Here is a 15,489-nt window from a genome sequence, read left to right on the forward strand (position 1 = left end):
TTCAAGAGACTAGCTAGTTGTAAACATTAACGTTCGAAACTAGTCACCGACAAGAAATTGTACGCAACTGTAACAGAAACATGAGTAAATAACAAGAGGGCAAATAGGGATAAGTCGGCAGCAGCAGGTCATACACTGGGACCGGGAAGCCACCAAATTCGTTTTTCTGATACTATAGTTTAGTCGAGACCCAATCATCACTATGCTAGGATGCACAGATGGTCATAGAAACTCAGAATCACAATAAACGTTAACAGAAAAGAAGAAGAATGATCGAAATTCGACAACTTGTGGGCCATAATGCTAAACAAAGCGAACAGTGCCAACTTTTTTCCAATACAATAATCTGCCAGGAACTTTCATATCAGCGCACACTCAACTGCAGAGAGAAAATTTCATTTTAGAATACAAAACTCGTGAGACACATCGGTCGCCTTTAGTTTAGGCAGAGATCTGATGACACCGTTGTGTGGATACGTATAAACTGTTCAGATTTCTGAACGTGTTTGAGTCTGAAACTGCTATATGAGTGTTTATAGCCTCTGATGACGCAGTCGAAGATGGAACACAGGGCAGAGAAATATGCCTTGAACCACGTCCTAATACCCATAAAACAAACATCACCAAACAGTTCAATTACTTTCCACTCCTTGACACCACCAAGCGTTAGTAAAGGCACAAAACATTTTTGTTAGGTTGTTCCAGAATGTAAACGAATTTGCTGGTTATTTATTTTAACATGTTGTATTGTGAATGTAACATTTTGTGTATTTACCATCAGCTTTAATTTACTGGACAACTCTAAATTCCTTGCGGGGATTGTACCATCCTGCACAACAATGGGCTGATAACCCGAAGCCCGCATCTCGTGGTCGTGCGGTAGCGTTCTCGCTTCCCACGCCCGGGTTCCAGGGTTCGATTCCCGGCGGGGTCAGGGATTTTCTCTGCCTCGTGATGGCTGGGTGTTGTGTGCTGTCCTTAGGTTAGTTAGGTTTAAGTAGTTCTAAGTTCTAGGGGACTTATGACCACAGCAGTTGAGTCCCATAGTGCTCAGAGCCATTTGAACCATTTTTTGATAACCCGAAACCTAGGTAACGATAATAAAGTTACTGACAAAAATGTGTATTTTTCCATGAACATTTTGTATTTATTTCCACGTTCCAGGTGTCTGTGTCGGTGGAATCGGTTAAATGTAATTCATGTAGTGAAATTTAAATTTATTCCATAAAGCCCTCATTTTTACCTTCTGTCTTTAGTTGCCGCTTCAATGGTAACGCCTTTCCACATTGTTGTTGTTGTGGTCTTCAGTCCTGAGACTGGTTTGATGCAGCTCTCCATGCTACTCTATCCTGTGCAAGCTTCTTCATCTCCCAGTACCTACTGCAACCTACATCCTTCTGAATCTGCTTAGTGTATTCATCTCTTGGTCTCCCACCACGCTGCCCTTCAATACTAAACTGGTGATCCCTTAATGCCTCAGAACATGTCCTACCAACCGATCCCTTCTTCTAGTCAAGTTGGGCCACAAAATTCTCTTCTCCCCAATCCTATTCAATACTTCCTCATTAGTTATGTGATCTACCCATCTAATCTTCAGCATTCTTCTGTAGCACCACATTTCGAAAGCTTCCATTCTCTTCTTGTCCAAACTATTTATCGCCCGTGTTTCACTTTCATACATGGCTACACTCCACACAAATACTTTCAGAAACGACTTCCAGACACTTAAATCTATACTCGATGTTAACAAATTTCTCTTCTTCAGAATCACTTTTCTTGCCATTGCCAGTCTACATTTTATATCCTCTCTACTTCGACCATCATCAGTTATTTTGCTCCCCAAATAGCAAAACTCCTTTACTACTTTAAGTATCTCATTTCCTAATCTAATTCCCTCAGCATCACCCGACTTAATTTGACTACATTCAATTATCTTCGTTTTGCTTTTGTTGATGATCATCTTATATCCTCCTTTCAAGACACTGTCCATTCCGTTCAACTGCTCTTCCAAGTCCTTTGCTGTCTCTGACAGAATTACAATGTCATCGGCGAACCTCAAAGTTTTTATTTCTTCTCCATGGACTTTAATACCTGCTCCGAATTTTTCTTTTGTTTCCTTTACTGCTTGCTCAATATACAGATGGAATAACATCGTGGAGAGGCTACAATCCTGTCTCATTCCCTTCCCAACCATTGGTTCCCTTTCATGTCCCTCGACTCTTAAAACTGCCATCTGGTTTCTGTACAAATTGTAAATAGCCTTTTGCTCCCTGTATTTTACCCCTGCCACCTTCAAAATTTGAAAGAGAGTATTCCAGTCAACATTGTCAAAAGCTTTCACTAAGTCTACAAATGCTAGAAACGTAGGTTTGCCTTTCCTTAATCTATTTTCTAAGATAAGTCGTAAGGTCAGTATTGCCTCATGTGTTCCAACATTTCTACGGAATCCAAAGTGATCTTCCCCGAGGTCGGCTTCTACCAGTTTTTCCATTCGTCTGTAGAGAATTCGCGTTAGTATTTTGCAGCTGTGACTTATTAAACTGATAGTTCGGTATTTTTCGCATCTGTCAACACCCGCTTTCTTTGAGATTGGAAATTATATTCTTCTTTCCACATTAACAGCAATAATCACATACACTGACTATGGCTTTTTCCTATTCCTACTGTTTTATCGTCCATTTGACTACTCCCCGTTGTAACGCAGTTTCAGATACGTTGTTAATGTAATTTCAGATACATTATTCATATTTGTGTCGTGTGGATGACTGACGATGAATGTTTATACTTCCATCTTGACCGAAACTAGCTACCACAGAACCATCTATTTTGTTTACATCTCCCCGTAATCGTACAAAAGCAAGGAACACTTAATTCTGAGCCGTCAAGAGCATCGAGCTTCTCTCCTATTTTTAGACGTCCAAAGAATGCACTATAGTTTCCCGCGACAGGTAAATAGCAGAAACTGGTGCCAACAATTGGAATAAAAGGAAAAAAATGGAAGAACTTCGTAGTGTTTTTCTAAAGGATAAATGAGATTATTACTTACCCTAGCTGAATTTAACCCGTTTCACCGTGACATTCTTCCTTTCAGGAGTGCTAATACAGAAAGATATTAAGGAAATTGCTGTGAAGTTCGGAATGTACGAAAGAGGGAGAATTATGATGACGGTTCGAGAATTATGCCTTGAAATCTCAGTTGGTGAGTGCAGTGCTCTTGCAAAGCAACATTATGAATTCAAACCTCTATTCGGTACACACTTTCAGTCAGACTACGTTCGTTACTACGGTCCCACCGAAGCCTGTCTCCGCTATGTCCGTCCACCATAAGCATCCACCTCCAGGCTGCAGGATAATAAAACCAATACAGAAAGATCCTTCCACTTATTCTACTGCTATGGCTTCCCAGTTTATACGTTAAAAAACAAGCTGTTCACATTGCTGCCACTAATCATCACTTTCGTTCTTGGTGTGGACACCAGTAATCCAAATCCTGTGCCAAAGCATCCTGCTCATTGTATTCACTACGCCTTATCGGCCAGTTCCTTGACGACATGACTTTACTGACTTTCAGACCGGGTATTTTGCTGAAACAGACAGCAGTTACGGAGCTGAGCGTCAGAGGTAGGTGGCTCGTGTCACCTTGTTTAGCACACGTCCGATATCTGCGTCATCACGCACCGCTCGGGCGAACCACAGCAATCTCGGAGCCTGACCAATTTGCGCCTAGTAATGTTGCGCTCGTCCTGAAGTTGGGAGGACGATTTTAACAAACGTCAGAATACCGAGAGTCAGTACCAGTTGGTTAAGCGAGAAACGTTGATCCAAGAAGTTTTTGTCCTCCTGAGATTTACATTTATTTTACAAATAAATCTCATCTAGAACTCGAGATGGTTAGTATCTTACAAAGACGGGCAGCTGTCAGTTAACGAAGGAAAATCTAATTTCTTCTCCTCCTTCCCTCCAGAATTACGGAGTTATCCAACGCTTCTTTTCCCTTAAAAAGGGTAGTTTAAAACCGCTTTGTGCATTCTTGCTGTTATCTATCTATTGTGCGTGGCTTATATACAGGGCGAAGAAAAATTCACGCATGCCGGCCGCGGTGGTCTAGCGGTTCTAGGCGCGCAGTCCGGAACCGCGCGACTGCTACGGTCGCAGGTTCGAATCCTGCCTCGGGCATGGATGTGTGTGATGTCCTTAGGTTAGTTAGGTTTAAGTAGTTCTAAGTTCTAGGGGACTGATGACCACAGATGTTAAGTCCCATAGTGCTCAGAGCCATTTGAATCATTTGAACCAATTCACGCACTCTGGTTCCGCAGCGCGATTCCTCACACTCTGTCAATACAAAAAAGTCTGCCACAAAATTTCTTCCAGTGCATATTTCCGCCAGTAAATCGACGTTAGAGATTGGCAATCTGGTAACACTAATCACATAACTACCTGTGTCAGCGAACAGCAGTAGTTCTGCAACTTTTGTAGTCCGGTCTTCCACAGTTGCGTGTAATATTACGGTGTACTGATAATTTTTACTTATGGACCGTCAGACAGCAACTAAATAAAACACAATTTTAGTGCCATACGCGTTTCGCCTTTATTTTCTGCAAGGCATCATCAGTGGCCTGGAATATGTACGTGTGTTTGCTATTTAATTTACATTTTGGTCACTGTACCTATAGGTTATAAACAGTTCTGGTGGTTGGTATTTCCTAATAAGTAGCAATGTTTTGAACTGTACTTACAGGTTGCGTGGCCGATTTCCTACATATTACGCTCCTGTTGCATTTCTGGTGTAGTTGTTCTTCTTATAAATGCCAATTTGCCGTTTTTTTCCAACATTTCACGGCACTATGTCCTGAACACTTGTTTCGATGCAATGTTTTGGTTTCTGTTGCCGACTGTCAGATGTTTCTGCCAAAAATCGAATGTTATTGCCAAACTTTCGAGTCTAATTATTGAAGTGTCTGTGATATGTTCGTGTATGCATTTGTGTATGCGCGCGCGCGCGCGCGCGCGTGTGTGTGTGTGTGTGTGTGTGTGTGAGAGAGAGAGAGAGAGAGAGAGAGAGAGCGAGAGAGAGAGAGAGAGAGAGTGTTTTGATGTGTAATTTTTCTTTTTTTTTTGTGGGTTGTGTTTGTGTGTGTGTGTGTGTGTGTGTGTGTGTCCAGAAGGCGAAGGGGTAAGAGTTGTTTTTTCCTGGTTGTGTGAGAGGAACGATTGGTTTCTTTATTTTTCTTTTTTTTATCTTATCATTTCTTTTATTAGGTGCAGTAGGGAGCCTGTGCTCAGGTGTGTTTGTTCATTGATCACATGTTCGTTTTCAGCGATGGCTTTCTGAATGTGGGAGTTTTCTTGCGTTTGTATAAGATGTTTGTTATCGTTGCTTATTCTCATTATTTTCATTTCTTGTTCCATGTTTGTAGGATGGTAGTTATAGTGCTTTAAATGTTCTGCAAATGTGGAATGGTTTGTTTCGTGCTTCCAACACCTGATATGTTCTTTGTATCGTATTTTAAAACTCCTGCAGTAGTTCTGTGCAGTTGGTGCAGTGGATAGGTTTTTGGGTTGGCATGCAGGAGGTCGAGGGTGAGATAATGGATCGAGGCGTACTTCTTTTTTTTTTATTTTCCAGTTTCATTCTGCCCTATAATACAGGTTTGGAATCTAGTATATGAGTGGTGCGATACAATTCGTGTTCACGACGCGCAAAAAGCTACTCTAAACGCTGACCAATAAAAACTATTGTACTTTCATTTCTGTGTTCCTAGTACGAAACGGCAAATGTCGTACATAAGACCCACTGTAATCGCTGTATGAGGAATAAGACGCCAGAAACCACCCGCAGTACATTTAGCAAACAGAAACAAACACACCCCGACCCAGAATAGAAACCTCGACCTCCTGCATTCTAACCCAAAACGCTATCCACTGCACCAACAGCACGTAACTATTGCTGAATCCTAACAGAGGTAGTTACCGTACATGAAATTGCAGTGTTGCCAGACTGCCAATCTTTAACGTCCATTTAGTGTCGGAAATATGCGCTGCAAGACATTTTGTGAGAGACATATCCTTATTGCTAGTTTGTGAGGAATCGCGGTGCAAAGTCTGGATACACGATTTTTTTTACCCTGTATATACCGCAGTTCAAGTCAGCGGTGTACAGAACACCGTATTCTCTGTGATTGTCTCTGCCGGCCGGTGTGGCCGAGCAGTTCTGGGCGCTTCAGTCTGGAACCGCGCGACCGCTACGGTCGCAGGTTCGAATCCTGCCTCTGGTATGAATGTGTGTGATGTCCTTAGGTTAGTTAGGTTTAATTAGTTCTAAGTTCTAGGGGACTGATGACCTCAGATGTTAAGTCCCATAGTGCCCAGAGCCATTTGAACCATTTTTGTGATTGTCTGTGACTCTGACTACTTGGTTCAAGCCTTGAAACTCCTACCAGCCCTGTAGGAAATCTCATTAGCCTGATTGAAATCCGCTTCTATCTTCATACGAGATTGTTATATTCCATGTCTTCCATCCATAGAGGCTCATACAGTCAAGTAAAATTTTATTTGTGTGTTCAAAATTGTTCAGATGGCTCTGAGCACTATGGGACTTAACATCTGTGGTCATCAGTCCCCTAGAACTTAGAACTACTTAAATCTAACTAACCTAAGGACATCACACACATCAATGCCCGAGGCGGGATTCGAACCTGCGACCGTAGCGGTCGTGCGGTTCCACACTGAAGCGCCTAGAACCGCTCGGCTACACCGGTCGTCTGTTTGTGTGTCCTTAACATTATCTTGCTATGTCCTCCTATATATTTTGCACATGCAATTAATCATTTGAATTTTGTAATATCCACTTAATTTAGATATGATACGTCGGACCGTAGGAAACATTTGTAAAATGCCGAGATAAGCTCACAGCTATTATGACTGCCCTTTTCAGTTATTCTTGTTTCGTTTAAGCCACATGTTTTTCATCAGTTCACTGTGTTTAGCTTCTGTCTATGTCACCAGTTGCCCGTTTGTCGTCTCGGAGACGAAAATGTCACTACAGATGTTCCGAAGACGTGTCGGTTTCGCTCATCTTCTGGTTGTGCGCACATTTCCACTTGAACTGTTTTGATATTCGTGTACTATGGTATACTTGCCTCGGTTTTGAGCAAAGATTTTGAAGATGCATTGGATCCATTTGGAACAGTTCGAATAATCTCTGGGTGTATAAATAAGTCATTGATATAATAATGTCGTAGGTATGGTAAAAAACCAGGTAGTATACATGTATTTAAAATTAGGTTTTATTGGTGTTCTTGTGTTGGGCTGAATACACAATACTCGGAATTTTAAGCTTCTCTCAACAATAAAATGGTTCGTCACGAGAAGAGATATTCGATTATGTATTGTCCTTCTGGAGATTTGACTCTGAGTTCAGTGGAATGTGTAAATCGAGCGTTTTGGGACGTATGATGAAGATACATGCTCATTCTTAGATAGATTAGATAAGTACTTGTTCCGTAGATCATGAATACGACACTTCGTAATGATGTGGAATGTGTCGGGTTAATAAAAGGTGTCTACACAAGATAAGATATTACATTACACAAAATATTTCATGACACTTAATATTTTGAATAACAGCAACCAGCCATGTTTTATGATGCTATTTATTTACGTAAATGAAGCCGTTACCGGTTTCGAACCGTCAGGGTAATCATCAGACGGCTTGTTCACGTTAAGATACATTTTTATTGTTGTTTACATTAGTTCTCACTTTTTCCCCCCATACGGTGAAAATTCCTTAGGGTGGTGGTGCCCTTCAACCAAAACATAATGTGGGACAACTGTTTGTTTGTCTGTAATTGTGCCTCATGACAATTTCAAACGATGTAAACAGATTGTTAAAGTGGAAATGTTTTAGTTGCTTCGACGTAAACTGATAGAAATGTATCTGAACTTGAACATGCCGTCTGGTGATGAACCTGCGGGTAAGAAACCGGTTACGGTGCTATTTAAGTAAATAAATAGCATCATAAAACGTGGCTCGTTGCTGCTACCTTCTCTGCAAGAATCAGCCTGTAATTTGTTCCCAGCCACGGGCTCACGATGTCAATTTTCGACAAAATAGCATATGCTGAAGATCGTTTAATTGATGCTAGCTGCGCAGCATTTGTGCACCGCCGCCGTCAGTGTCAGCCAGTTTGCCGTGGCATACGGAGCTCCATCGCAGTCTTTAACACTGGTAGCATGCCGCGACAGCGTGGACGTGAACCGTATATGCAGTTGACGGACTTCGAGCGAGGGCGTATAGTGGGCATGCGGGAGGCCGGGTGGACGTACCGCCGAATTGCTCAACACGTGGGGCGTGAGGTCTCCACAGTACATCGATGTTGTCGCCAGTGGTCGACGGAAGGTGCACGTGCCCGTCGACCTGGGACCGGACCGCAGCGACGCACGGATGCACGCCAAGACCGTAGGATCCTACGCAGTGCCGTAGGGGACCGCACCGCCACTTCCCAGCAAATTAGGGACACTGTTGCTCCTGGGGTATCGGCGAGGACCATTCGCAACCGTCTCCATGAAACTGGGCTACGGTCCCGCACACCGTTAGGCCGTCTTCCGCTCACGCCCCAACATCGTGCAGCCCGCCTCCAGTGGTGTCGCGACAGGCGTGAATGGAGGGACGAATGGAGACGTGTCGTCTTCAGCGATGAGAGTCGCTTCTGCCTTGGTGCCAATGATGGTCGTATGCGTGTTTGGCGCCGTGCAGGTGAGCGCCACAATCAGGACTGCATACGACCGAGGCACACAGGGCCAACACCCAGCATCATGGTGTGGGGAGCGATCTCCTACACTGGCCGTACACCACTGGTGATCGTCGAGGGGACACTGAATAGTGCACGGTACATCCAAACCGTCATCGAACCCATCGTTCTACCATTCCTAGACCGGCAAGGGAACTTGCTGTTCCAACAGGACAATGCACGTCCGCATGTATCCCGTGCCACCCAACGTGCTCTAGAAGGTGTAAGTCAACTACCCTGGCCAGCAAGATCTCCGGATCAGTCCCCCATTGAGCATGTTTGGGACTGGATGAAGCGTCGTCTCACGCAGTCTGCACGTCCAGCACGAACGCTGGTCCAACTGAGGCGCCAGGTGGAAATGGCATGGCAAGCCGTTCCACAGGACTACATCCAGCATCTCTACGATCGTCTCCATGGGAGAATAGCAGCCTGCATTGCTGCGAAAGGTGGATATACACTGTACTAGTGCCGACATTGTGCATGCTCTGTTGCCTGTGTCTATGTGCCTGTGGTTCTGTCAGTGTGATCATGTGATGTATCTGACCCCAGGAATGTGTCAATAAAGTTTTCCCTTCCTGGGACAATGAATTCACGGTGTTCTTATTTCAATTTCCAGGAGTGTATATGGTTAACATGGTGTGTTCTAGAGTGATTTTTAATAATGATGAAGTGGCCTTCATTTTACTGACATATGGAGACACCATGAAGATCAGCAGAGCACATTTAGAATTGCTATTCTGGAACCTGATACCCGGAATTAGATACCTGCATCTCGATAATTAATGTGGTTACTATAAGACGCTGTTGCTGTTAATACTCATCAAAGTGGAAATAGGTTATCAATATCGTTAACGTATCGATAAGTAGTTAAAGTGAAATAGAACCTGATCTTATTTTTGGGATTCGAGGAAGCCACACAGCTGTTTGAGATTACCCTCGCTCACACTTCAGTCGGAGCCACTGGGAGGCTCCGAACGAAATATCGCAACATCGCCGCCTCCGGAAAGATCATTCCATAACCAACACTGTTCGTAGATACTATAACGCTTTTTTGCTGTTAATATTTCTTTTACACATTAATTTTAGGTCGAATATATCCTTTTCAGCAATGTTTTATGTAAGAAAATAATTAAAACGACAGCGAAAGCACACAATCGGGACTGATTAAATCGTCATTTTCTCGAATTATTTTTAAACGAGTTCCGTTTGCTATGTCACAAGGCTGAAAACAATTTGTCAACATAATACCGCGAGAGTGACAAAGCGTTAAACGTACACAACTTTCTCTCGAAGCCGAGAGCTGCTATTCGGCTCTGTGAACTCCTGTCTTCTGGTCGTACACGGCGTTTTTCCGACACAGCATACGTCATTAATCTTTTCATTACTGCTCCCATGAACTCCGAGTCATACGCTGTGTTATAACCACATAGATATTAAACGTGCAACTGTCCACAGCATGATAAAATTTAACAGCCTTTTTTTTATAACTCGGGAGTGGTTCAAAAATGGTTCAAATGGGTCTAAGCACTATAGGATTTAACATCTGAGGTCATTAGTCCCGTAGACCCAGAACTACTTAAACCTAACTAACCTATGGACATCACACACATCCATGCCCGAGGCAGGATTCGAACCTGCGACCGTAGCAGCAGCGCGGTTCTGGGTTGAAGCGCCTAGAACCGCTCTTCCACAGCGGCCGGCTAAATCTGGAATATCCGTCGTCTTAGGTTAGGCAAACGGCTAGAAATCATCAACGGTAGCCTGATATATTGTCTGTGCATCACTTTGCGTAACCCAGCTGCAGCACCATGGTACCACCTTAGGCAGCCGGAGTCAGACTCGACGTGACGCAAGGCGGCAGCAGGTATGTCTACACGTACGAACGGGTGCCAGGTCGGAATATACCCGCCAGGTTAGCGGAGCGCTAACAGGCAAGTGATAAGTAACAACTGGCGCTGACGCAGCGTTGCTCCTGGCCTCTAACTCAATGGTCGTCAAACTGCGGCTCGCGGGCAGCATGCGATCCGAATAAAGTATTCGTGTTGTCCGTGGTTCCGTGTCGTAATTTACATCGACATGCACTAGCAACTAACAGCCGAATCTAAACACGTCGATTACCGTCAAGAGCTTCTTAAGAGTGTAGTTTTCCTGTTAACAAACAAAATACTTAGATAGAAAACAATATTTTAAGACGTACTTAATTTCAGTTGACGTTGGTGAATTCCAGTGTGAACTAAGTAATCGCTTATCTATGGGGCAGGGGAGTAAGCAGTGCAGGCGCTGCAGAGTTAAAAGGATATCAGCGGGGGAATGTTTTAATGTTTGTCTTCCAGTTCCGACAACTCATGGGTGTTGCAGTGAGTGACAATTCGCAATTTTTCACAAACACATCTTTTATTTATGTACATTTACAAGGTTGATGACCGAACAACAAAAGAAAGGTAACAATAACGATCCCATTAAAAGTCTCCTAATTAAGGCAAACAAAAAGTTCACTTCTAATTTTCCACAAAGGTTCATGGTAACACACACACACTAGTAAAAGCCCAATTCAGAGACGAAGACGTAATCTTCAGCTGTCTAAGTCCACGAGGTCGGCATCCGGAGTGAACAGAACTTCGGGGCTGCTTCTAGCCCGTAAATAACTGTCTCCAGCCAATCAGGTTTTGGCGTAGTGATACTTCCTGCAAGCCGCGGCACGAGCTCCCCCTGCAGGAAGTAGCCGGTGTATACCATGGTGCTTTTGGTATGCCTTGGACATAGACAACCCCGTCCTCTGTGGTGTAATATGGGTTGCCGGCCCTCAGGGGCTACCTTGGCTTCGGCACAACAGGTGTGCACGACTCGTGCCGCTCAACTGCTATGGTACAAATTTTGGCATGTAACATACATTCGTGAATGTACATTACAGAGAAAGTCATCTTCGAATGCCGTAATTACTTTATACTTATTGCGCATGGCCTCCTTCGAAATACTCTCCACAATTGATACACATCTCCCTACATCGTTTCCGCTCCCGGAAGCAGTCTTGGTACGCCTCTTGCTGGATCGCGCAAAGCGCCGTCTGCGAATTTTCTCCTATCTCGTCTATCGTTGCAAATCTTCGTCCTTTCAACGGGGTCTTCAACTCTGGAAATAAAAGGAAGTCCTCAGGGGCCATATCTCGAGAGTATGGAGGATGAGGCAGCCCAGTGATTTACTTTTTTGTGCAATAGTCACGCATCAATGGGGATGAATAAGCGGGGGCGTTATCGTCATGCAAGAGCCGTGAATTGCTTCGTCACATTTCAGGCCATCTCCTTCTCACATTTTCTCGCAGGCATCGCAACACGTCCCGATAGTACCATCGATTCACAATTTGTTCCTGTGGTACGAATTCCTCATTAAAAAAAAAAAGGAAAAAGAGAGAAAAAGAAACCTATAGCATGGTTTTGACATTTGACCTGATCTGACGAACCTTTTTTGGTCTTGAAGAGTGTTTCCTGACCTAAAGTGCATCTTCCAAAAGCTCTTGAAGCTCTTTCTGGTCTTGATGTATGAGCCGTGAGAGGGACTTGGCGGTAACGCGATGCATTCCAAGATGCTGTGTGGGGATTTAATGACATGATACGGAGTACCGGGTCACAGACTTTTTCAAGCCTAGTGCAGATCCGGGTCAGGTAACAGAGGATGTTGGTTCTTTATGCAAGGATTTCACAAAGGAAGATGCCGTGGTTATAGTGGGTGGTCCGCGAAATAGCATTGACAGAGACTCTGAATATTCCATAGAGAGTGACCTGGTGAAGATAGCATCAGCAACGAAGCATACGAGTGTGTGATTTGTGTCTGTGTTGAGACGCCATGATCGGCCTCATTTGAAATCTTCCGTCGAGAGGGTGAACTAGGAGTCGGAGTGGCTGCTTAAGACGGATATAGGGTCCCATATTGGTTTGATTCCTGTGGATGCTATCGATAGGTGGGACTACACTAGGTATTCACCTCGATAGGAAAGGAAAGGGAAAACTGTCTGGGTTGATAGTAGAAAACTTAAGGGGCGACACTGTCACAAGTGGTAAAATACCAGTGGTCACAGGTGTCAGAGGGATGCCTTTTTTAGGATAGGGAAGGGGGAAAGAAAACGAGTTTTAAGAGAGATTGGCAGACACACTCAGTTTGAAAAAACAGATGAACAGGAGTCAGATTTTAGCATACAGCCTCCATTTAATCAATGTTTTACAGAAAGTAATCAGAAACTGCCAGTTCATCTTCGCCAAAGCAGTTATAGTATGCACTATCAGTTATCTTTATTACACCAGAACATCCCGGGATTCAGAAATAAAGTTGATGAACTACTCATTTGTATTGATGAAATGAATTCATCTAACATTGACATAATCTGCCTCTCTGAACATCAAGTGACCACTGATATAGATATGTTAGACATTTCAGGAATTAAGCTAGCTTCCTACTTCTGCAGAGTAGATATGGATGGAGGAAGAGTTGCCTCATTTATTAAAAACTGCTATAAACTCAAGAACATTGACATTAATAAATTCTGTTTAGAGCAGCATCTAGAAGTACATACAACAGAAGTAGAGTTCCATAACAGATCCTATATAATAGTAACTATTTACCGAGCACCTACAGGAAATTATAATGTATTCATAAATCATCTAGAAGCTCTTTTGGGTTATCTAACAGGAAGAAACAAAGAAATTTTGATTGCTGGTGACTTTAATACAAATTTTCTAATGCAATCTTCCAGTAAACATTTACTGCAGTTAGTAATGCTGTCTTTCAATCTAATTCACACTGTAAACTTTCCAACTAGGATCACCAAATCCTCAAGGAGAGCCATTGATAACATATTTTTAGACAAATCAAAGGAACGAAATCATATCATAAAACCTGTAATAAATGGACTATCAGATCATGACATGCAGCTCCTTGCTTTACATGTAAATTCTAAGCAGATTATCAAGACTGCTAAATCTTAGTAATCAACCAAAAATTGAGTGTTTTAGAAAACTGCTCAATGATATGAACTGGAAAGATGTTTATAGTGCTCATGACATGAATGAAAAATATAACATATTCAAGAACAATGTCAGTACCATGTTTGAAAACTGTTTTCCCCTAAAAGTTACTCAAATTAAACAGAAGTCTATAATAAAACCTTGGATTACACAAGGAATAAAGATTTCCTGTAAGACAAAAAGGAAAATGTATCTGTCGACCAAGAATAGCTCCAACGCTGATGATTTAGCTAAATACAAGGAATACTGTAAAATATTAAAAAAAGTAATTCTGACATCTAAACAAATGCACTACGAGAAGAAAATAGCAATGTCAGGGAACAAAATAAAAACAATATGGCATATAGTGAAAGAGGAGACTGGTAGAACCAGAAAAGAACAGGAGCAAATAGAATTAAGGGTAGATGACACATTAGTAACCGATGGGCATAGTGTGGCAAATCTATTTAACAAGTACTTTATATCCATTACTGATAGAATGAGATTATCAGGATCAGTAAATAATGCCCTTGAATATCTGAAACTAGCCTTTACAAATAGCTTCAGGTACATGTATATGTCACTCACTTCACCAAAAGAAATTAATTCCATAATAAAATATTTAAAAACTAAGCATTCTAGTGGTTACAATGAAATATCAAAAAAGTTAATTAAGGCATGTTCTTGTGAGTTTAGTTCAATTCTAAGTTACTTGTGTAACCAGTCAATTATAACTGAGATTTTTCCTGACTGGCTAAAATATGCAGATATGAAGCCTCTATTCAAGAAAGGGGATAAAGAGATACCATCAAACTACAGACCGATTTCACTTTTGTCAGCATTCCCAAAAATTTTAGGAAAGTAATGTACAGGCAGCTTCTCAACCATCTGACCACAAATAACATATTATCATGAACACAGTTTGGATTTCTGAAGGGTTCTGATATCGAGAAGGCTATTTACACCTGCAGTGAAAATGTACTTAATTCATTAAATAACAAATTACAAGCAGAATGTATTTTCTGTGATTTGTCAAAGGCATTTGATTGTGTGAACCACAACATCCTTTTAAATAAATTAGAATTCTATGGTGTCGTGGGCAGTGCTGCAAAATGGTTCAAGTCATACCTCGCTAACAGGAAACAAAGGGTGTCAGCGCAAGGGACTAGTGAATTAAGTCATCAGTCATCATCAGAATGGGAAGAAATTAAATGTGGTGTCCCACAAGGATCCCTCTTAGGGCTATTGCTTTTTCTTGTGTACATTGATGCTCTCTCATCAGTTACACTGCCAGAAGCAGAGTTCGTTTTGTTTGCAGATGACACAAATATTGCAATAAACAGTATGTCGAGTGTAGTTCTAGGAAGATCTGCTAATGATATTTTCATGGATATTAATAAATTGTTTAAAGCCAACTCACTGTTGCGCCCTTACTATAGGTAATCTTTTGGGGGCTCGTACACACTGATTTACGTACGTTACCAACTAATAATCCGCCAGGAAATATATTCCGTAATATTTTGTTGTGGACTTTCTTCACTCAAAGTGCACTGCAATAACTTCAGTACATCTTGAGGTAAGGAATAACGTAAACTGAAACAGAATAGAACGAGACCATGACAGTCCTAAAAACGTTGACAAGGGTACTGCACGATCTACCCCTCACCAATTTGATTCATATTCACATGGTGTGTAGATCCAGACTA

This window comes from Schistocerca piceifrons, chromosome 4, assembly GCF_021461385.2.
Source record: "Schistocerca piceifrons isolate TAMUIC-IGC-003096 chromosome 4, iqSchPice1.1, whole genome shotgun sequence".
NCBI classification, from domain to species: domain Eukaryota; kingdom Metazoa; phylum Arthropoda; class Insecta; order Orthoptera; family Acrididae; genus Schistocerca; species Schistocerca piceifrons.